This window comes from Physeter macrocephalus, chromosome 6 (genome assembly GCF_002837175.3).
Source record: "Physeter macrocephalus isolate SW-GA chromosome 6, ASM283717v5, whole genome shotgun sequence".
NCBI lineage: Eukaryota > Metazoa > Chordata > Mammalia > Artiodactyla > Physeteridae > Physeter > Physeter macrocephalus.
In genome coordinates, this window is record NC_041219.1 from 96,311,557 (window position 1) to 96,334,270 (window position 22,714).

Genomic DNA, 22,714 nt, shown 5'->3' on the forward strand with positions numbered 1-22,714 from the left:
ACGAACCCGTGTCCCCTGCATCGGCAGGCGGACTCTCAACCACTGAGCCACCAGGGAAGCCCCCTGAACACTTTTATATGTATTATCTCATTTTATCTTTCTGCAAACCTTATGCATTATCTCACTATCACCCTCTCTTTTAGAAATGAGGAAACTGCTGTAGCTTGTCCACGGTCACAGTTTGCAAGTGGAGGAGTGAGGATTCCAATCCAGGCTGCCTGACTCTAAGCCTCTGCTCTGGATTGTTAGTGGACAGGTAAACAATCATCTCATCTCATTGTACCAAACATTATGGTGATATTTGTTGATTTAGGAGCAGTGAAAGTAAGGAGTGAAAGCAAGTAGTAATATGAGCGTTGGACAGAGGATGCACTTCATTTTATAATTTCCAGTGATCTTTTCATACAGACTTCTTTTACCAAACCCCAAGTTTTCCCTCCATTTCATACCATAAGACCACTAGAGGGTCAGACTGGCCTGTATCTGGCTGTCTGTCTGTCCTGTGGGTTGGAGGGCTGTGTAATCCAATGCTTAAAGGGTAGCTAATTTCCACCGGTCCTGTCTCACAGCTCACCATTAAGAAAAGCAGCCAAGAGCACAGTTTCTAGGACTGTGTAATCCAATGCTTAAAGGGTAGCTAATTTCCACCGGTCCTGTCTCACAGCTCACCATTAAGAAAAGCAGCCAAGAGCACAGGATTTATGACTTGGGGAGGGTGGTAAAGATCTCCTAAAAAGAGGTACTTTTTAAATTGCAAGGTCTTTCTTCCATTTAGATCTAACTGAAAATGCTCTTGCGAGAAGTATCTTTAACTCAATAGTCAATATTTGTTTGTTTAAATCATTTATGGCCATGTTTTAAAAAGAATTGCCAAGTAGAAATGGATATCTACTTTGCCTGTCTTGTTAAGAAACTTTCTTCCTTGCTGGCTTGAAGAAGCAAGCTGCCGTGTTGTGAGTTGCCATATGGAGAGGGTCATGCAGCAAGGAACTGAGAGTGGCTGACAGCCAATGAGAAACCATGGCCCTCAGTTACAGCCTGCAAAGAACTGAAGTTGAGAAGGATCATGTGAACTTGGAAGCTGATCCTTCCCCTGTCAAGCCTCAGATGAGAACCCAGTCCTGGCCCACACCTTGACTGCAGGGAACCTAGCTAAGCCTTGCCCTGACTCTTGACCCATGAAACCACGAGATAATACATGTGTGTTGTTTTAGGCTACTAAGGTAATGGCAATATTCTTATATTCAGCACTGAATATCCAATAGGTAGATATTCAGTGCTATAGGTAACTAATAAAGATATTATCTACCTATCACATAGTAAGAGATTATATATTGTGTTGGCCAAAATGTTCGTTCTGGTTTTTCTGTAACATCTTACGGAAAAACCCGAATGAACTTTTTGGCCAACCTAATATTTGGTCTCTGCCCCTATTTCCTGGCACACAGCTCCTAAACCTCTTGGAATCTTCAAAGCGACAAGCGTCTTTTTGTATGCCTGTGAGATGACTGGTGGCTGAGGGCCCCTAGATACTCAGGATGGGGGCTGGATGTCAGGAGAGACAACCATATAATTAGAAGGTTAGAACTTTCAGCCCCACTCCTCCACCTCTGGGAAGGACAGAGGGGCTAGAGGTTGAGCTAACCACCAATGGTCAATGATTTGATCAGCCATTCCTAAATATGAAGCCTCCATAAAAATCCTAAGTGAAGAGATTTAGGTAGCTTCTGGGTTGGTGAGCACATCCATGTGCTGGGAGGGTGGCACACTCCAACTCCATGGGGACAGAGGCTACTGCACTTGGAACACTTCTGGACCTTGCCATTTCTTCATCTGGCTGTTCATCTGTATCCTTTATTATAACCTATATAATAGACTGGAAAACATAAGTAAGTGTTTCTCTCAATTCTGTGAGCCATGCTAGTGAATTATATAACCCAAGGAGGAGGTCACTGGAACCCCAATTATTAGCTGGTTGATTAGAAGTATGGGTGACAACTTGGGACTTGCCACTGGCATCTTAAGTGGAGGCAGTCTTGTGGGACTTGAGCCTTTGGCTTGTGGGATCTGATGCTGATTCCAGGATGAGGGTGTCAGAACTGAACTGAATTGTAGGACACCCAGCTGGTATCTGAGAATTGGTCATTGTGGGACCCCCCCCACCCAATATTTGGTGCCCAGAAATATGTTGTATGTAGAAAGAAAGAAAATGGAGAGATTTTTTTCTTACATATCTTTTATAATTATTGTGAGATGAGAAGTAAATTAATTAATGGATGTAAAGCTTAGTGCAGCCCTTGGAGCACAATAGATACTCAAAAATTAAAAGCTTCTTCCTCTAACTTCCACTCTCTGCCTTCCAGTTCTTACTGATCTACCAATAGCTGAATCCCTGTAGCACTTACCAGTGTTGGAAGAGATACTTAGACTTCACCTTCCAGCTGGATTTATATTCCTTTACACATTTCCTTTGTGTCCAATCCTGCTTAAATAGCTCCAGTGACAGGAAGCTCACTCTTGAGCTTTCCCCTTTTACAAAAGTCATGGCCTCAGTATCGTTAGCTAATCAGGATGTAAATAGATAGAATTTTGGAGGCCTGCAGGATCAAACCTACATCCTGATTGTTTGAAACCTCAACCCATCTCAAACATATCTGTTGGAGCTTTATTACAAAAGAGGATATTCAAATAGTCAATGAGCACATAAAAAGTGTTCAACATTACTGGTTATTAGAGAGTTGCAAATTAAAGCCACAATACCTCACTAGTATAGCTACAATTAAAAGACCAACAATATCTAATGTTGGCAAGTATGCAAGGCATGTGAAACTCCATCTCTAGTGGGTACAGTGGTTGGTAAAACTACTTGAAAAACTGGTAGAATCTGCCAAGGCTGAACATATACTTAGTAATTCCACTCCTTGGTTTATGCTTAACAGAAATGTGTGCTTATGTCCACCAAAAGATAGGTACAAGAATGTTTCTATGTAATGTGGAGAGAAAGAAGCCAGACATCAAAGGGTAGCACATTCTATGGCTTCATTTATATGAAGTTCAAATACAGGCAAAGTTAATCTCTTGTGGTAGAAGTAAGAATGATGGTTACCTCTGGGGCAGTATTGACTGGGGGAGCATGCTTGATTATTGGAACTTTCTATATCTTGATCTGTGTGGTGTTTACATGGATATACACTACATAAGTGAAAATTTCACTGAGCTATATATCATTATAATTTGTGTACTTTATAATAAGTTATACTTCAATAAAATAGTTTTAAAAAGTATATCTTAGGTGTTAAGTATCTGGATTTTTCCATCTACCAATCTAGAGAACAGCAGATTATCATTAAAGAAGCTAGGTATCTCCACAAAATAAATGAATTGGCTTTCAGTATTAGTTTTCAGATCTTTAGCTTTTATATTGTAGTTTCTTGTTTGTCACTAATTGGCTGATGCATATCATCTTTTCTATACTGTTGACAAATTAGAAACAATACTTGTGCAGCCAAAGCACCTAGCGAGGAGCAGGACACCTTTATATGCTCAATAAAGATTTCCTGAGAGAGACACTAAGGGGAGGCAAATTGTGTCTTGTCAATATTTTGTAGCTCAACAATGACCTTGTGTTATACAGGAGTCTTTATCTCTCTCTAAAAGCAGTCTTTTTTTTTTTTTTTGCATGATTTTTTCTTAAAATTGATTTAATATGAATTGAGATTCTATTTAATTCCTAAACATTCCTGCCCCTGCCTGACCATCATACTGTTCATTTAAATGTCACCACAGAGACTGGAGATAATAGGTAAACTCAAATTTTTTTCTTTTTTTTTTTTTCTTGCGGTACGTGGGCCTCTCACTGCTGTGGCCTCTCCCGTTGCGGAGCACAGGCTCCGGACGTGCAGGCTCAGCGGCCATGGCTCACGGGCCCAGCCGCTCCGCGGCATGTGGGATCTTCCCGGACCGGGGCACGAACCCGTGTCCCCTGAATCGGCAGGCGGACTCTCAACCACTGCGCCACCAGGGAAGCCCACTCAGATTTCTTTTAAGGCAACTTGGAACTTTTAATCTCAGAAACCCTCTCAGAAACAAATGAACAAAACCGAAACGGAACACAGCAAGAAGCTGGAGTCAGTTTTCAGGTTAAGACCTGATATCATTCCTATGCAATGTGGGCTTTTTGTTTGTTTTGAGTTTTCAGACACAGCCTTAATCCTGGAGGCATAGCTGCCAGCTAAGGAGCTGCTGGTCCCACTCTGCTCCCTTAGCAAACATCTGAACTGGGATTTGAATGTCTATCCTCACTGAGAATCTTTTTGGTTAACAGGAGATAGAAAACAATATCTACTCTTGTAGATATGTGCAAATCCACCAGGGACTCTTTTAGGATAATATGAACCTCTGAATATCTATTTCCATGCAGTCTTCAAGTACCACAACAGGAGTATCTAGTGGATAAAGGGACTCTTTTCAACTGAGCAGTTAAGTAGGAAAGAGGGCAGAAACCCTCCCCTGGTTCCTAAGGGATGGAATTGCTTTTCTTGCTGTTATGTTGGCTCTCTAATTCCCTGATTTACTGCCGGTGTTGATACAGATGCCTCTGGTGCCTGATGTCACTGTTCCATTAGTATGTTTTACACATTTTATTGCTAAGCAACAATTAGCAGTGTGAGTCCTGCCTTCTGTGATTTCAATTTTGGCTTCACACATGGAATTTTGCTTTCATCTTTGCAACACAGCAACAGTGTTCACTGTTCAGCTAAAGCTGTTTTAGGAGAACCTGTCAGAAAAGATGGAGGAGGGAACTGCAGGTATTTGGCCGTTCAGTGGTACAGTTTTAAAATGTTATTTATGAAAAAAATCTTCTCTAATTAGACACCCAATAATTTGAAAGTTATACTGAAGTTTGGAGATAAACTCAAAGTGATTCATTTGGCCTTAAGGGGGGTACTGATAAAAGTGGAATAATTATGAAAATCCTGAAAGAGAGCAAACTAAAGGTCCAGAGGAAAAGGAGAAAAATTTTTGCCAAAAAATTTTCTCATGATAGTAATAAAAGAAAATGCTTTCCTTCCATCCTCAATACCACACAAAATTCTTTTCATTGAGTTAATGGGATATTATGAAAATTTAATGGGAATAATAGATCCAGGAGAAGAAGTAAAAGAGTAGAGCAAATGGGAAAAAAGCCCATTAAATTAAATATAAATTGGTTCCCCTTTACCCTTAAGAATAGAAAAATGATGATGTTTCAGCTTAGATATTGCTTTTATGGATATGTAGTTTCTTGTGAAATACTCTTGTTAGAAAAATAAAACTATTAACATTTAAGAATTTGGTAAGCAGAAAAAGTATTTTTCTACACATTTAAGAATAATGTTTAAAAAATTCTACTGGGTAATCATATTCACTCTTTTTCATTGAAGAAGAGAGAAAACTGTGGTTAAATCATTTAGAGAAAATGGAATCTAGACATTTTACTCTTTTCATGATGAGAGGTCTAATTTCTAGTATCTTCACAGAATCTTGAAGAAAGACCCAGGGAGGATCATATTAAGGAAGAGCTATAACTGAAGAAAGAGAGAACATTATATTTTTGGAATTCCTTTTCTTGCTGTTATGTTGCCTCTCTAATTCCCTGAGAACTTGTGTAGGCTAAAGTTGCAGAAACAGAAAGGTCCAGAAAATCAGTAAGTTAAAGAACAAAGAAGCTTATTTCTCTTTCATGTAACAGTCAGTGGTGAACATTCCAGGTGGGTAATCATCTTCTTGGTTGATGCTGGGTAGCAGCCATGTATGGGTTCTGGATGGAGAGATAGAAAAGGACAGCAAGGAGAAGACAGACCCATCGTGGGCTTCCAGTTAGGTTCCAATGGCAAGAAAGTAATACGGCTACACCCACTACCAGAGAGGCTGGGAAATGTAGTCTATTTGGGCAGCCATGTGACTTGTTACAATTCAATTACAGTGCAGGAAGGGAAGAATGGATTTTATTAGCTACCTAACAGTTTATGCCATACACCTCAAAATTACATTAGCCTTCCTTAAAAAAACACATTTTTCATTTTTTAGATTACATTGAGTTTATAATAATTAAATTATTTCTAAACTTTTTTTGGTACTGCATTATCTTGGTATGGTTTATTCTCTCAAAAGTTATTATGCAATTAATTTTACATAAAAATATTACATCAATTTATATCATTTCAAATTAGGTCCTGATTCTTCTAAAATGTGTATTTCTATATTGCAGTCATTTTTATGTATCTTTCTCACGTAACATTATTTCAGGGACACATTTTCTTCTAATTTTACAGCCCATATAGTTGCTCTTAATGCCATGTAATAGTACTCCATTATCTCTATGGCTGCATGTTTCAAGCTATTAATTTGTTTCTTTTTGTATTTTTCCAGGTTCTTTCCCCCAATTCAAGCAAATAGCCTGCACTCCCCTTGTGCCTCAGGGGAGGTATATGTCAAGGCAGAAAGTAGAAGCCATGTATGTAGACTTCTGGATTTTGTTTCTCTAAGCCTAAACCCACAGTGGAACTTAAAATGTTTATTGAGGTGGTGTAAGGGCCAGGGAGATTTGCTAAGGAGAAAACAGAAAGTGCCTCTGAGGGTAGGATTTCTCAAGACCAAAAAGGAGTTTAGAGAGTAGGAGGGAGTATAAGAAAGAAGTATGTGTTCCTGAGTAGCGGGGGTCCCATCCTACTGCTTGGCAGCAGAGCCAGGGAGGTGGAAAGTAGGGAGAGCTTGGGCACAGAGTCTTTGCAAAGACCCTATGGCCCAACAGTGCCTGGAGTGGCAGGGATCCTGCATCCATGCAGGTTGTGCAGGTAGATGACAGGGGACAGGTGGGGCCACCCTATTCCCCATGTCTCACCACTGTATATGTTTCTTTGAACCTTCCTGGGGTGGTAAAGAATCTTCAAGAATGACTTTGATTAAATTCTCTGCCTGCTTGGCAGATTGAGGTCTCCAGGTTAGAAGTTAAACTGAGTTATAGAAAATAACCAGACATTTCTTGCACATCTAAGTTTGGTGACTGACATTCATATCTGCTGCACAAGTGTGATTTTCTTAATCATTCTTTGGCTGCATCCAGGCTTTTTCCATAAGCTAAGAAGAAAATGAAGCCCCCATTCTAAATTTATATTATTAAGTTTTAGGACTTAAATTCAGACTTTATATTAAATCCTACTAAGTTTAATCTTGTTGGTTTTGTGTCATTATTTCCGTACACTGGAAAAATTTTAAAGACTGATTTTGTCATCTGAAATATTATCTACCTCTACCAGTTTAGTGTTATCTTCAGAAATGATCAGCATGTTTTCCATTTTCATTGAAACGGTTATTAGAAATGTTGAACAGTCCAGAAACAGGGGCAGAGCTATGTGGCATGCTATTATGGCCCAGTCTCCAGTTTTAACATTTATTAATTATTCCTTTCTGGGTTTTATTACTTATTCAGTTTTGATTCTACATATCTGTATTCTTATCCAGTCTACAGTTCTTTATTTTGATCATGGACATTGTGAATGATGTTGTTTATTGCTTTGGTGGTAAATATCTGCTTATCCATCATCTGTTAATATTGAGCAAAACATGAGTGTTTGTGGTGGTGTAGGAAAGGAAATGTGAGAAAACAGTGTACCAGTGTAATGGCAATGTCCTGAAGGGAGAACAGTTATTCTCATGAAATGCCAAAAATTCATGGAATAAGCCACATATATAAAGAATGTGACACTGCCCAATAAATTTCACGTTGTAAGGGACAGTTAGAAAACTGCTGAAAATTATTTTCTCTGGGAGAGGTGGTGGTAGGATTATGGACAACCTTTACTTTATAAATTGCATATTTATGAAATATTTCAATTTTATACTTGAATTATATTTATCCATTCATTTATTTGTCCAAAAATTTAATGAAATATTGTATGTGCTAGGCACTCAGGATACAGTGGTGAGCAAAGTCAGATACTGTTTATTCCCTCATGGACTTTTGTGAAGTAATTAAGTTACTCTCACTGAGTTCTGGAATCAGAGTGCTTGGACTTAAATTCCAGTCTCTCCCTTATTAGCTATGGAATCTTGGTCAAGTCCCTTGACCACTTTATGCCCCAGTTTCATTTATAAAATAGGGATAATAATTGTACCTCTAAACCTTTACGCTTAGTTGGGTTGTGGTGAGGATTAAATGGAAAAAAATGTGAAACATTTAACGAATCATGTGGAACATAGTAATTTATTGTGTATTTGTATTAGTGAGGGAGATAGATATTAATTGTGTGTTCATACAAATAAACATAAAATGGTACTTGTAATAGGTACTTCGTGGAGAGGTACATGGTACCATAAGAGTGTATGGTACTTCTTATGGGGATAAGATGGGGGATCTGATCAGATCAAGGAGGTGTTCCTGAAGAAGTGAAGAGTAAGCTGAGATTTGGGTTAATCATCAAGAAAAACCAAAAGGATGTTATGATTCCTTCTAAAAAAAAATCCCTGGATAAGATAGGGAGGGAGCAAGCCTGGATAACAGATTGTTTGACTGATTGCCTCTTTGCTAACATCTGCTGGATGTCTGAGCTCTTGTGTAGAGTGGTCTTTGGTGAATATTACACAGGATAGGAGAAGCAAATAACTCAGGAGAAGGAGTCAGAAGGAATAAAGGGAGAGGACCAGGGCCCCAGTCTGTTGTTTGCAGGAGGGTGGGTTCATTTCCATTTGGGCAGGTTGGACACACATCATGAGGTGATACAGAAGCTGCAGCTTGATGCTCTCAGATGGCCTCAGTGTGCTAATTCCAACATCAGGATATTAGATAAAGGCATGGGAACTGCCAATTATTTCTAGGCCATAAGTGTTACTGGGGAGGAAGCTTCTAACGTAGTTCTCGCCAAAGTGTGCTCCTAGATCTCTAAGTTATTAGATTTAATAGGATTTTTTAAAAAAAGTTTTCACAAAAGAAGTTATTAAACATGGTCAGATTTAAACAATAAGTTTAAACAATTAAACAATTTAAACAATAAGTTTCCTTATTGTAGGTATTGTCAAAACCTTTAATATGTGAATGCACATTATGAATCTCCTAAAGGGAGTTTCTCAAATTTTAAATAATCAAATCCCCTTGGCCATGGAATGTCATGGATGTCTTTCAGGGATGGTTATGAGAAGCATGCATTGGAAAACATCCTACTATGTGGTCAGGGCTGGTTCTCATTGGTCCATGTCAAATAGAGCTGTGACAGGAGTGGATTGGGGTAGACTAGACCACTGTTGAGATCAGAAAAGGCCAGTGGAGGGAGACGGCAGAATGCTGTGAGGGCAGGGAGGAGTTCTGGGAAAAAAAGCTGGCTGGGGTGGGGGACGGGTGGACCGGGGACTGAACTTATGCCCCAACTCCCAGATGCCATCAATTATAAGTAGACTGCATTGAGACCCACAGACCACAGGGCTGGGGTCTGTGCGGGCACTGCGTCTTGTTTCTACTGGGTTTTGGTAACAGTCATGGGCAGGACAAAGCTCATGTTTAGGTGAATGGTGAGCAGAAAAAGCAAAACCTGTTCCTTTTCTATCACCTTTCCAGAATTTCAAAGCTATTGGGTCAAGATTTCTCCTGAGATCTTGTGCCCAAGGGTTTAAGGTCCTCATAATTTTGAAAACAAGAGCTTCCTGGCCTCTTACGTAACGTTTGTGAGTCCTCAAGTATTACTGATACTGATTCCCTCATTGCAACTCCTGGGCCTGGAATCTTGGCCTCATTTAATACTGGCTTGAAGCTGCTTTATAATAGCCTCAAGTATCTTGGGGTCCTGCTTTTGTGCTTCTTCATGCTTTTATACTTCTATGTTCTGATTATAAAAGTAACAAATGTTTGTTGTTTAAAGGCTCATAAAAATATAACATAGAAAAAAATACCCGTAATCTTACCAATCAGAGGCAACCAGTGTTATTCCGGCATATAATCATCTGGTATTTTTTCTCTGATTTTATTCTTTCATAACTCAAGATTATTTGTGATTCAATTTTGAATCCTGCTTTCCTCTCCACTTAATCTTATGCTGTGTTTTTTTTTTCCATGCCATTAACAACTCTTCAGAAACATAATGTTTAGTGGCTTTTTTCTCATATGCTAAAGATGGAAATACTGTGGTTTATGTTGCTGTTCAATTTCTTCTTAACCATAAATATTTTTTCCCCAAATCTGAATGTCTTTCTTTTTGGTGAAGACAGATGCTGTCAAAAACTTGTGTTCTCTTCTTTCTCAGTCATTTATTACTATTATACAGTCTTTCTCAAGAAGTAGGCTTATCCCTTCCATTTTCACGGATTTATCGAACACGGTTAACCTTTGTGTTGTCTTAGCATTTTCTCCTAAGCTTCGGCTCACCGTGCTATTTAACTTTCCTGTCCTAATCTTACAGATGCTACTCACTTGCCCTTTTTCCTATCTTTGGTACATGCCCTTTCAAAGCATCAATCTATCAGAAGTTTTCCTGTACAGAGAGGCTGGACGGTTTCAGTTGTTACTGAGAAGACTCCTGCCTTGAACAGTCCTGCCCAACTGCCTGAAACTTTCAGCCACTTGCCATGTAACACACTCCTTCGTCCATGAAAAGATGGACCCTTAGACAAATCATTATGAGGACAGTTTGAATTTGCAGGGACTGGGTTGTTTTGTACCCTTAGGAAATGTACATGCATTTCAACAAAAAGAAGTGGTATTGGTTGGCCTGGGCTGCCATAAAATATCACAGACTGAGAAGCTTAAACAAGAGAAATTAATTTTCTCACAGTTCAGGAGGCTAGAAGTCCAAGGAAAATTTGATTTCTGGTGAGGTTTCTCTTCCTGGTCTGAAAGCCACTTTTCTCTGAGTCGTCACACGACCTTTCCTGTGCCCAAGCGCACAAGGAGAGGTCTCTGCTTTCTCTTTCTCTTCTTATAAGGACATCAGTCCTATTAGATTAGGACCTGACACTTATGATCTCACTTAACCTTAATTATCACCTTAAAGGTCCTATTGTCGTCAGAAATTTTGTTGGCTTGCTATGCGGAATATTGGTTTTCTTTTCTTTTTTTGCGGTACGCGGGCCTCTCACTGTTGTGGCCTCTCCCGTTGCGGAGCACAGGCTCCGGACGCGCAGGCTCAGCGGCCATGGCTCACGGGCCCAGCCACTCCGCGGCATGTGGGATCTTCCCGGACCGGGGCACGAACCCGTGTCCCCTGCATCGGCAGGCGGACTCGCAACCACTGCGCCACCAGGGAAGCCCGGGAATGTTGTTTTTTATGAAAGGAAAGAATAACCTTACCTCTCATTGGCCACAAATAAAATAATGATGTTGTCATTGGATGTTAGTAGCACTGCCAATCATCTGAAAGATAAAGCTTCCCCCCTAACCTAAACCGCAATCCTAACAAGTCTAGAGAGCTTGACCATGGACAAACCTGTTTTCTTCACTTTTTCTAACTGAGAATATAGGGAGGGATTTTAAATCCTTGGATATATAGAATATTTCAAGGAAAAGCATCACTAGTAGAGCTAGAAACCAATGTGGGTTAGTTTGAGTATTTAATCACCACATATTTTTGGAGGCCTACTATGTGACAAGCACTGCTCCAGGCACTCAGGATAAAGAGGTGAACAAATAAAAGTCCCCGGCCTCAGCGGGTCAACAGTCTAGCGAGGAAACAGGCAGTAAACAGATAAACACGTAATTATATACTATGTAGGTGGATAAGTGCCATAAAGCATAAAGCAAGACAAGTGGCTAGAGATTTACAGGAGCTGTCAACAGTAGACAAGAAAAGTCCTCCAAGGAGATGTGGTTTGAATGATGACCCAAGGGAAGAGAGGGAGGGAGCCGTGCAGACATCTGGGGAAAAGTATTCTGGAGAGATGGGCTTGTTGACAAAATGTTACCGCTGTTTGTCTCTTAGATGTCTTTACCATTCACTTATTGCATATAAATAGAATCGATCATTAAATACAGGATGTTTCTAGATATTTGACCAAGAACTTCCCCTGAGCAATATCCTTTTCCAATTTTCTGATAAGGACGTGAACTTTGTAATTTTTCTTCTGGGAGGCCCTGTGGCCTATGTGTTTGCAAAGCACAAGCATCTTCAGGTACTTATAACAATTTATTATTCTTATTCTTATTATCTTTACACTGAGTGAGCCCTGAATAAACTTTGTGCTTTTTCCTCACACTCTAAACAAGTATTTCACAAACTTTGAATTGTGATTCCCTGTCTACTGAGACGCTTCCCCTTAAAAAGTGTCCTGTGGGGGGCTTCCCTGGTGGCGCAGTGGTTGCGCGCCCGCCTGCCGATGCAGGGGAACCGGGTTCGCGCCCCGGTCTGGGAGGATCCCACGTGCCGCGGAGCGGCTGGGCCCGTGAGCCATGGCTGCTGCTGGGCCCGTGAGCCATGGCCGCTGGGCCTGCGCGTCCGGAGCCTGTGCTCCGCAACGGGAGAGGCCACAGCAGAGGGAGGCCCGCATACCACTAAAAAAAAAAAAAAAAAAAAAAAGTGTCCTGTGATAAAATGGAGTAGAGACTGTATCTGTCTCTTGGTCATCACCATGCACAGTAGCATAGTAAAGGCTCTGAGAAGTCTTTTAGTAAAATGTTTAATTTTGCCTACTGTTTTTCAAGCTTATTGACTGTGAAGCCCTAAATATGGGACCCCGCTATTTAGAATAGATTCTTTAATTAGAGTTTAGACTTCTGCACTAAAGCAATGTAAAATCTAATACCAGTCAGATGAAATACAAATATAACATCACTTACAATTGTTTTATTTCAAATTGGCAGCAAACAGGGAATCAGTAGCTTTTCTAAACTGGTCGTGCAAGCTAGCATGCTGTTTAGCCTCACAAACACAGCTCTTATTAGAAGGACCCATGTGTCTGTGAGACCATAGTCAAGACCTAGTGGTTTTACACATAGCTCTGTCCTGTACTCTGTTCCCACTGAGTCTCCCTATATGGCTTCTTTGTTAGGTTTTGTTTTGTGCTTTCCTTGTCCTAATCCTATTCCTTTTCACCTTTTCTTATGATTGGCTGGAGTCTCTTTAGCTAGATCTGTCCAGATACTCCAAGTGAATGACCCATACTTTCATTTTCTTTGCTCCATTCTTGGGAGATGCTAATACCAATAGTAGCTTCAGAAATGTAGCAGCAAAATTGCATCTTTTTGACGCCTGGGCTTGATTCCCAGCACTGCCACATACTTCACACACAGTGAACCTTGGGGGAACCTCACATTGGGGCAGCAAATCTCTGTGGAAATGGGGTATGTGTGTGTGTGTATGTGTGTAGAAACTTCAAAATTCTTCTGCTGCCGTTTTATAGAGTAGGTGTTAGGATTAAATGAGTCACTTAGCCAGGCCCTCAAATGGTAGTTTTAACATTTTGTCCTCTAAATCAGATTACAAGATTTTCTATTGTTGAAGTTGAAAATCCTTTTAACTGATGAAAACCCTTTCTTTTTGTAGAGTTTCTTTACAATGTATCCTCTTTTCTCTACATTCAGTAGTGTTCTCTGTTATTTCATGCCTATTCTTTGTTGTATCATGAGATCTTGAGTAGATAATTTGATATTATTTATCACAGAAGTTGTGGTGGGATTTAGTGAATAAGAGAGTGTTGGGCAAAATTGTAAAAATGGTTAAGTATTTGTTTTCTCCTTTTCTTTCCTTTTTTTCTCTTTCTTTTTTTCAGCTCCTGGGTCCTTTTCTCCAGGCACCCAGGCCCTTCATGCTGTATGCCCCCAGCCTCACCTCAAAGGCTGAGATGTCTCAACCAGCCTGTGTCTTTCCCCCTCCCATCTCCTCTACCAATCAATGTTCTTTTTCCTCAAGACTCCACTGACTTCAAGTGTAGTATAGATAAACTAATATAGCATAACTTATTAGGCTGCTGCACTCAGCCTCGCTCATTCATACTGAGTAGATATCCATTAATTTGAGGCTGAGCTTGCCTTCAAATTTTATCCCATTTTCTTTAAACTTAGCCTTACTTTCAAATATCTTTTTCTATTATCACTTAAAATATTTTTTTATTGAAGTAAGTTGACACACAATATTATATTAGTTTCAAGTATACAACATAGAGATTCAACATTTATATACATTATGGATTGATCACCACAGTAAGTCAGTCACTGTACAAAGTTATTACATTATTATTGACTATATTCCTTATGCTGTTACATACCCGTGACTTATTTATTCCATAAGTTTGTACTTCTCTTTTTTTTTTTTTTTTTTTTTTTTTGTTTGCTGTACGTGGGCCTCTCACTGTTGTGGCCTCTCCCGTTGCGGAGCACAGGCTCCAGACTCGCAGGCTCAGCGGCCATGGCTCACGGGCCCAGTCGCTTTGCGGCATGTGGGATCTTCTTGGACCGGGGCACGAACCCGTGTCCCCTGCATCCGCAGGCGGACTCTCAACCACTGCGCCACCAGGGAAGCCCTTGGTAGTGTATAGAAACATAACAGATTTCTGTATCCTGCAATTTTACTTAATTTATTAGTTATAATAGTTTTTTTTTGGTGGAGTTTTTAGAGTTTTCAATATATAGTATTATGTCATCTGCAAACAGTTTTACTTCTTTTTTAATTTGGATTTAAAAAAAAATCTCTTTTTCTTGACTGATTGCTGTGGCTAGGACTTCCAATACTATATTGAATAAAAGTGGTGATAATGGATATCCTTGTCTTATTCCTGATCTTAGAGGAAAAGCTTTAAGATTTTCACTGTTGAGTACAATGTTAGCTGTGGGTTTGCCATATATGGCCTTTATTATGCTGAGGTATGTTTTCTCTATACCCACTTTGTTTATTTTTTTAAGCCTCTATTTCATTTATTTCCACTCTGATCTTTAGTATTTCTCTTCTTCTACTAACTTTGGGCTTTGTTTATTCTTTTTTTTCTAGTTCTTTTAGGTGTAAGGTTAGATTGTTTATCTGAGATTTTCCTTGTTTCCTGAGATAGGCCTATATTGCTATAAACTTCCTTCTGACAACTGCTTTTGCTGCATCCATAGATTTTGGAACATTGTATCCATTTTCATTTGTCTCCAGGTATTTTTAAATTTCCTCTTTGATTTCTTCTGTGATGATTGGTTGTTTAGAAGCAGGTTGTTGGCTTCCACGTGTCTGTGATTTTTCCATTTTTCTCCTTGAAGTTGATTTTTAGTTTCACATCCCTGTGGTTTGGAAAAGATGTTTGATATGATTTCAGTCTTCTTAAATTTATTGAGACTTGTTTTATGGCTTAACATGTATCCTTTCTGGAGAATGTTTCATGTGCGTTTGAAAAGAAGTTGTTGTAGTCTTCTGTTTTTGGGTAGAATGTTCTCTCTATTTATATCTATTAAATTCATCTGGTCTAAAGTGTTGTTTAAGGCCAAATTTTCCTTATTGATTTTCTGTATGGATGATCTACTCATTGATGTAAGTGGGTGTTAAGGTCCCCTACTACAGTGCAGGGGATTGTCAATATCTCCCTCTATGTCTGTTAACATTTGCTTTATGTATTTAGGTGCACCTATGCTGAGTTATAGATATTTACAAGTGTTATATCCTCTTTTTGGATTAAATTCCTTTATCATAGTGTAATGCCCTTCTTTGTCTTTTGTTACAAACCTTATTTTAAAGTATTTAGTCTGATGTAAGTATTGCTACTCCAACTTTCTTTTTGTTCCATTTGCATGGAATATCTTTTTCCATCGCCTCACTTTCAATCTGTATGTGTCTTTAGATCCAAAGTGAGTCTCTTGTATGCAGATATACGGGTCTTGTTTTTTAATCAATTTAGCCACCCTATGTCTTTTGTTTGGAGCTTTTAGCCCACTCACATTTAAAGTAATTATTGATAGGTATGTACTTACCACCATTTTGTTAATTGTTTTTTGTTTGTTTAAGCAGTTCTCTATTACTTTCTTCTTCTCTTGTTCCCCTCCTTTGTGATTTGACGACTTTCTTTAGTGTTATGTTTGTATTCCTTTCTATTTATTTTTTGTGTATCTGTTATGTTTTCAGTTTATGGTTACCATGAGGTTCATTTATAACAATACTATGTTTATAGCAGTCTATTTTAAGTTGATGGTCTCTAAGTTTGAATGCATTCTATAAGCACTGCATTTTTACTTCCCCACCCATGTGTTATGGGTTTTTTTTCTGTCATATTTTACATCTTTTTACTTTGTGTATTGCTTAACTAATTATTTTAGATATAAATGATTTTACTGCTCCTGTCTTTTAACCTTCATAACTAGCATTATTGTTGGTTGATCTACTATATTTACTATATGTTTGCCTTTACCAGGGAAATTTTTTCTTTCATAATATTCTTGTTTCTAGTTACAGCGTTTCAGAAGTCCCTTGAACACTTCTTGTAAGGCCAGTTTAGTGATGATGAACTCCATTAGCTTTTGCTTGTCTGGGAAATTATTTTCTCTCCTTCAATTCTGAATGATAAACTTGCCAGGTATCATTTTGTGATAAAGTATTCTTGATTGTAAGGTTTCTTCCTTCAGCACTTTGAATGTATTGTGTCACTCCCTTCTGGCCTGTAAAGTTTCTGCTGGAAAATCAGCTGAGAGTCTTATGGAATTCCCTTGTATGTAACTGATTGTTTTCCTCTTGCTGCTTTTAAGATTCTCTCTTTATTGATTCTCTCCTTATTGTTATATTTTGACAGTTTAATTATACTGTATCTTGGTGTGGGTCTCTTTGGGTTCACTTTGTTTGGGACTCTATGTGCTTCATGGACTTGGACGTCTGTTTCCTTTGCCAGGTTAGGAAAGTTTTCAGCCATTATTTCTTCAAATAATTTTTCTGTTCCTGTCTCTCTCTTCTCCTTCTGAGGCCCCTATAGTGTCAATGCTAGTACACTTGATGTTGTCCCAGTGGTCCCTTAAACTCTCCTCAGTTTTTTGGATTCTTTTCTCTTTTTGCTGTTCTGATTGGCCAGGACTACTGTGGGCACACTGGTGGGTAGAGCTGTCCTCTGGCCTGGCTGGCTATGAGGTCAGATCACAACTTTTGTGGACACGCTGGTGTGTGGGGCAACACCCCCCCAGCAAAACTCACTTTGGAGTGGCACTGGTGTCAGATGGGGCTGCCTACTGGGTGGGACAGGGTGGGGGCTGCTTTAGAGGGGACAGCCGGGGTGGGCGGGATGGGCAGTGCTGGTGTTCAGGGGAACACTGGAGCAGGGGGTGCACACCATTAGCTCGGTTGATGGAAAGTGACAGAAATGGCACCCGCCAGTGCTTCCGTCCCTGGAGAAAGTGCCACCAGATCCCTACCCCTCTGGCACATACCCTAAAATTAATCAAATAATCTCCTTCTTTTATGAATCCTAGGCACTTTTCAAGCCGCTGCCTCTGTGCTGGACGTTGTGTGAGTGAGTTTGTACATAAGATCTTCAAGAGTAGAGCCTCTGTTCCCCACAGCCCTCTGGGTCTCCCAGAGATAAGCCTCACTGGTTTTCAAAGCCAGACATTGTGAAGGTTTGTCTTTCTGGTGTAGGTCCTCCAGACTGGGGAGCCTGACATGGGGCTCAGACCCCTCACTCCTCAAGGGGAACCTCTGCCATTGTGATATCCCTCCCACTCGTGGATCATTGCACAAATCGTGTTGATTCTGACTAGATTGTATCTCTGTCCCACTTAATTGCCTTGAAGTGGCCTTTCTTTATATCCTTAGTTGTAGAAAATCTGTTCTGTTAGTCTTCAGGTTGTTCTCAGAGATAGTTGTTCTAGATGCAATTGTAGTTTCGGTGTGTCTGTGGGACGAGGTGAGCTCAGAATCTTCCTAGTCTGCCATTTTGATCCAGACTCCTCTCTTATCATTGTATTTGCAGCTCTTGAGCCTAAATGTTAGAAAGTTCAGATTGCAAAGAGCTTTGATACTTTATTTTTACTTTCTCAAAATGGATCTTTTTATGCGAGTTAAGAATACACTCAACTGTGAGCAACAAAGATCTGAAAAATAATGGTTTAAATCAAGATGCATTTTATTTTTCTCCAATGTAAAAGAATCCTAGAAGTAAGTGGTCCAGGATTTGAGAGTGGTTCCACATTTGTCAGAGAGCCAGTTTCCTTCTCTCCTGTTCTGCCATGTGTTGTTTCCATTCTTAGAAAAGTGTGCTCCTTCCTAGAGGTACTACAAACATTTCCACTTGCGTCTGCTTCAGAGCTTGGTCTCAAGCCCACACCAAAATGAGTGGGAGGCTGTTTAAAGCCTCTTCTGGTTGGCTAGTAAGGAGCCCACATAAAACATCAGGGTTCTTTTGTCAAGGAAGAATGGGTGACTGGCTATGGAAAGCAATTGGCTGTCTCTGTCACAGGTTCATTTTACTAATTATGAAAGAAATATGCATGTATAGTATAAACATACAGAAAACAGAAAAGTAAAAAGAGGCAAATGCTTTCAGATATAAGCTCTCTTAACACTGTGGTTTAGTTTTTCAGTCTCACTCTCTTCACCCCACTCTCAAAACTTCAACTTTTAGAGACTTGTGAGAAAAGTTGGATCATATATATATAATTTTAAACACATACATAACCAAAGTGGGCTACTAATATATAGATTTATTTCTTCACAATTACAATTTTGTTATATTGCCCTAATATATATCTTTATATGGATTCATCTTTCTGCTCATCCATCAATTCATCTTTTTTTGAAGTATTTTAAATTTGCAGATAGTAGTAACTTAAGCCATTAAGCACTTTGACATGCATATCTTAAACTGGAGTACAATATTTTTTTCTTTCTTTTTTGAGGTAAAATTAAATACAGTGAAATGTACATGCTCTAAATTCAATTAGTTTACATAACAGTTTTAAACTTGATTTTTTCCAGTAAAGATCTCTTATTGTGATTAGTATGTGAGGTCTGTATATGTTAATAATGTAGATCAAAATTCTAATGGTTTATATATAAATCTAACCATTTCCTTATTGTTGGACATTTTGGTTATCCCTTAGTTTTTACTATTTTAAACAACCTTGTGTTAAACATTTTATATCTATCTATCTATCATCTATCTATCTATTATTTAATTATTTCCTTAGGCTAAATTCTTAAATGTAGAAATTTTGGTTCAAATGTATATGCAGATGTTTAGGGTAGTTGATCTGTATTGCCAGATTGCAGTTCAGAATTATAGTACTATTTACTCTTCCACCAGCAGGGCATGTGATTGACTGACTATCTCTAATTCTTTTTCATCTAGAGCTTTGAGGTTATACAGAGAATTTCGCAATAAATGCTACAGTATTACATAATCTGTAGTTGGTTGAATCCACAGATGTGGAACCACACATATTGAGGGTCGACTATAAAGTTATATGTGGATTTTCAACTGTATGGCAGTCAGCACTCCGTAACCCCGGCATTGTTCAAGGTCAACTGTAACGACTTTGATAAATTCCCTTTTTGGTTGTTACTACATAACTGTTAATGAAAGTGTGACTTTTCCTTTAACCTTAAAGCATTTGCTCTGGTAGTATCCAACACTCTAAATTGTTTTCACATTTAAAAAATGTTTTCCTTCCTTTCAAAGTGGCCCATTTCTGAAATTCATTTTATATATTCTCTTTTTTGTAGGCTTACTATTGTGCACTGATGCAGCAGTAGGGACTAAGATCATGGGGTCCAACAGCTCATATTAAAGATGAGAAAACTAAAACCCAGAGAGTGGTATAAGGAATTTGATCAGATGTCAAAGGAGGGGGATGTTCACTAAACTGACCTGAAAAGATTCTTGCTAAAACTGGACTCAATGGGCCAAAGACAGAGCCCAAAGGCAAGGTCTAGTCAAAAAGAGGAATCAGAGAAGACTGACTAAAGTTTGGTCAAAAGAGAGCAACTTTATCAGAGAGAGGTACTGATATCTCCACTTAAAAAAAAAAATTATGGGTCACATTTTCCAGATTGCCTCATATTTAAAAAAATTACATGCTGACTGAAGTAGATAATATTTGCCCAGAAGAGCAGTAGCCCCTCCTTGTGTACCACTAGGATGAGGGTGATTCTTTGGTGGGCTCCAGAGCTGAGATGGGTAGGGCTGGGTTGCACACTCTAGTCAGTTTAGATAATCAGTGGTTTCTGGGTGGTTGTGTAGGTGGACTCTGGCCCCTCCCTCCAGCAGGCTTGAGATCTAAGCACCCAGGAGTTTGTGGAGCTTCCCCTTGACATCAAGCTCTGCCCCCAGCTTTCTGTGCCCCTGAAAGTCTCTGTGCCCAGCCGTGGGTCCTCAGCATTCCACAGCTTTTCATCCTCTGAAGGCCTCATGCAGAAGAATGGATGGGTCACATGTCTTTTGGGCTGCTTCTTGTTCCAATCCACATACCAGCTCAGGCATGGCTATTAACAGCCCACTCGTTCCTCATTACCCTCCTGAAGTCCTGTAGCAGGTGCCTTTACCTGCCCTGCTCCCAGGGACGAAAGCAGCTACCCTATTCTCACATGGAAAAAGCTCATCCCTTTTTGTCTTGTGACCTTTTACAGCCTAAATGAAAGCAGAACTCTTCTGTTTCTTCTTGACCTTCATTTCTCATCACCCTTGGCCTTATACTTTATGCTTTCCTGATGGAGCTTTAGTTTATGGCCCCCTTCACCTTTCCCCTCCCTGCTTGAGTCCAGACCCTTCCTTCTGTGTTCTGATAATATCCGGGCTACTTAAAAAGGTACACCCTGTTACATATTATTACTTGTCTCTTTCCCAATGAATTGCTAAGCTCCTCAGTGGCAAAGGCTGCTCCTAGCACATGGTTCTTACTTCAAAGACCGGTTTCCTGCTTTTAAGGGACTAGCTCCGTGTGTGTGTGTGTGTGTGTGTGTGTGTGTGTGTGTGTGTGTGTGTGTGTGTTTCTACTGACAAGGCTCAGCAAAAACTCTTCTAACAAAGGCCTCTGTGCTCCAGGACTTATCTGCTGCATTTCTGGGGCTCTGTTGAACGTTAGAGTGTGGGTGGATGTCCCCATGGGGCAGGGGTGAGGCAGCAAGGTGAGGAAGTGTTCAGCAGACTTCTGGGAGGCGGGGCAAAAGCTTCCTAGGAGGCGAAGGCCCTTTGGATCATGACAGGTCATGATCTAAGCTGTCCATACTTTGATCCTCTTCCTCCAGAAAAAAAACATTTTTAGTTTTTAAGCAAATAAATCAATTACAAATGACAACATTCATAATTATGAGTTAGAGACAAATTAATTAAATAAAATAATTAAACGATAAATTAAAGATGTGAAAAAAGCATCCCCTTCCAAACCACTGCACGTGAATTTAAAATCAATTCCAAATTCTGCACACGTATTATATTTTTGCTTTCTAGGCAAACAGGCGTATTACCCCCTTCCCATGCCCCCACCCCCAAAATACATAGTGTTGAAAATGGTTTAGGAGACTTAGCAAGAAATAAAATCATGCCAGACAAATAACATTAACATTAAGCATCTGCCTGTAGGAACTTGCCCCCTCAAAAGCACAAAGGTGCTAGGCAAGGAAAAGAAGGACAAACGTAAACAGAATCCATGGAGTCTCTAGATATTCACGGGCACTTTAAACATATGGATGCTTGAGGAACTAGGCCGGTGGGCCTGGTCTGGGGAAAGGTATGGCTCGGGGTGTGCCAGGTGGGCATACTGTGGGCAAGGAACCGGTAACGGTTGTAGTCACATTGGAGAAGAAATGCAGGCTCATTAAAAAGCTCGGTGCCAAGAAGATGTGGCACATATATACAATGGAATATTACTCAGCCATAAAAAGAAACGAAATTGAGTTATTTGTAGTGAGGTGGATGGACCTGGAGTCTGTCATACAGAGTGAAGTAAGTCAAAAGGAGAAAAACAAATACCGTATGCTAACACATATATATGGAATCTAAGAAAACAAAAATGTCATGAAGAGCCTAGGGGTAGGATGGGAATAAAACACAGACCTACTAGAGAATGGACTTGAGGTTACGGGGAGGAGACGGGTAAGGTGGAACGAAGTGAGAGAGTGGCATGGACATACAATACCAAATGTAAAACAGATAGCTAGTGGGAAGCAGCCGCATAGCACAGGGAGATCAGCTCGGTGCTTTGTGACCACCTAGAGGGGTGAGATAGGGAGGGTGAGAGGGAGGGAGATGCAAGACCGAAGAGATATGGGGACATATGTATATGTATAACTGATTCACTTTGTTGTAAAGCGGAAACTAACACACCATTGTAAAGCAATTATACTCCAATAAAGATGTTAAAAAACAAACAAACAACAACAACAACAACAACAAAAGCTCCGTGCTTTGTGACCACCTAGAGGGGTGGGATAGCGTGGGAGGGAGGGAGACACAAGAGGGAGGAGATATGGGGATATATGTATATGTAGAGCTGATTCACTTTGTTATAAAGCAAAAACTAACACACCACTGTAAAGCAATTATACTCCAATAAAGATGTTAACAAAAAAAGGCACTTAGATTGGGAAAGCAGGAGGCAGAACGCCTTGGCGAGGAGGGGAGGGCAGGGCTAGGGGCGGCGCCAGCAGGGAGGAGGCGGCGGGGCTGCGTGGGCCTTAGAGATGGTGCGCCGCGCTGCTCCTCCGCTGCCTCCGCGGGCGGGGGCCGCGAAGGCCTATAGGGCCGGGAAGCGTGCGCCCCCTGAAGGCGGCAGAGCGCCGCATTCTTATTGATTTACTAGTCTTTGCAGATT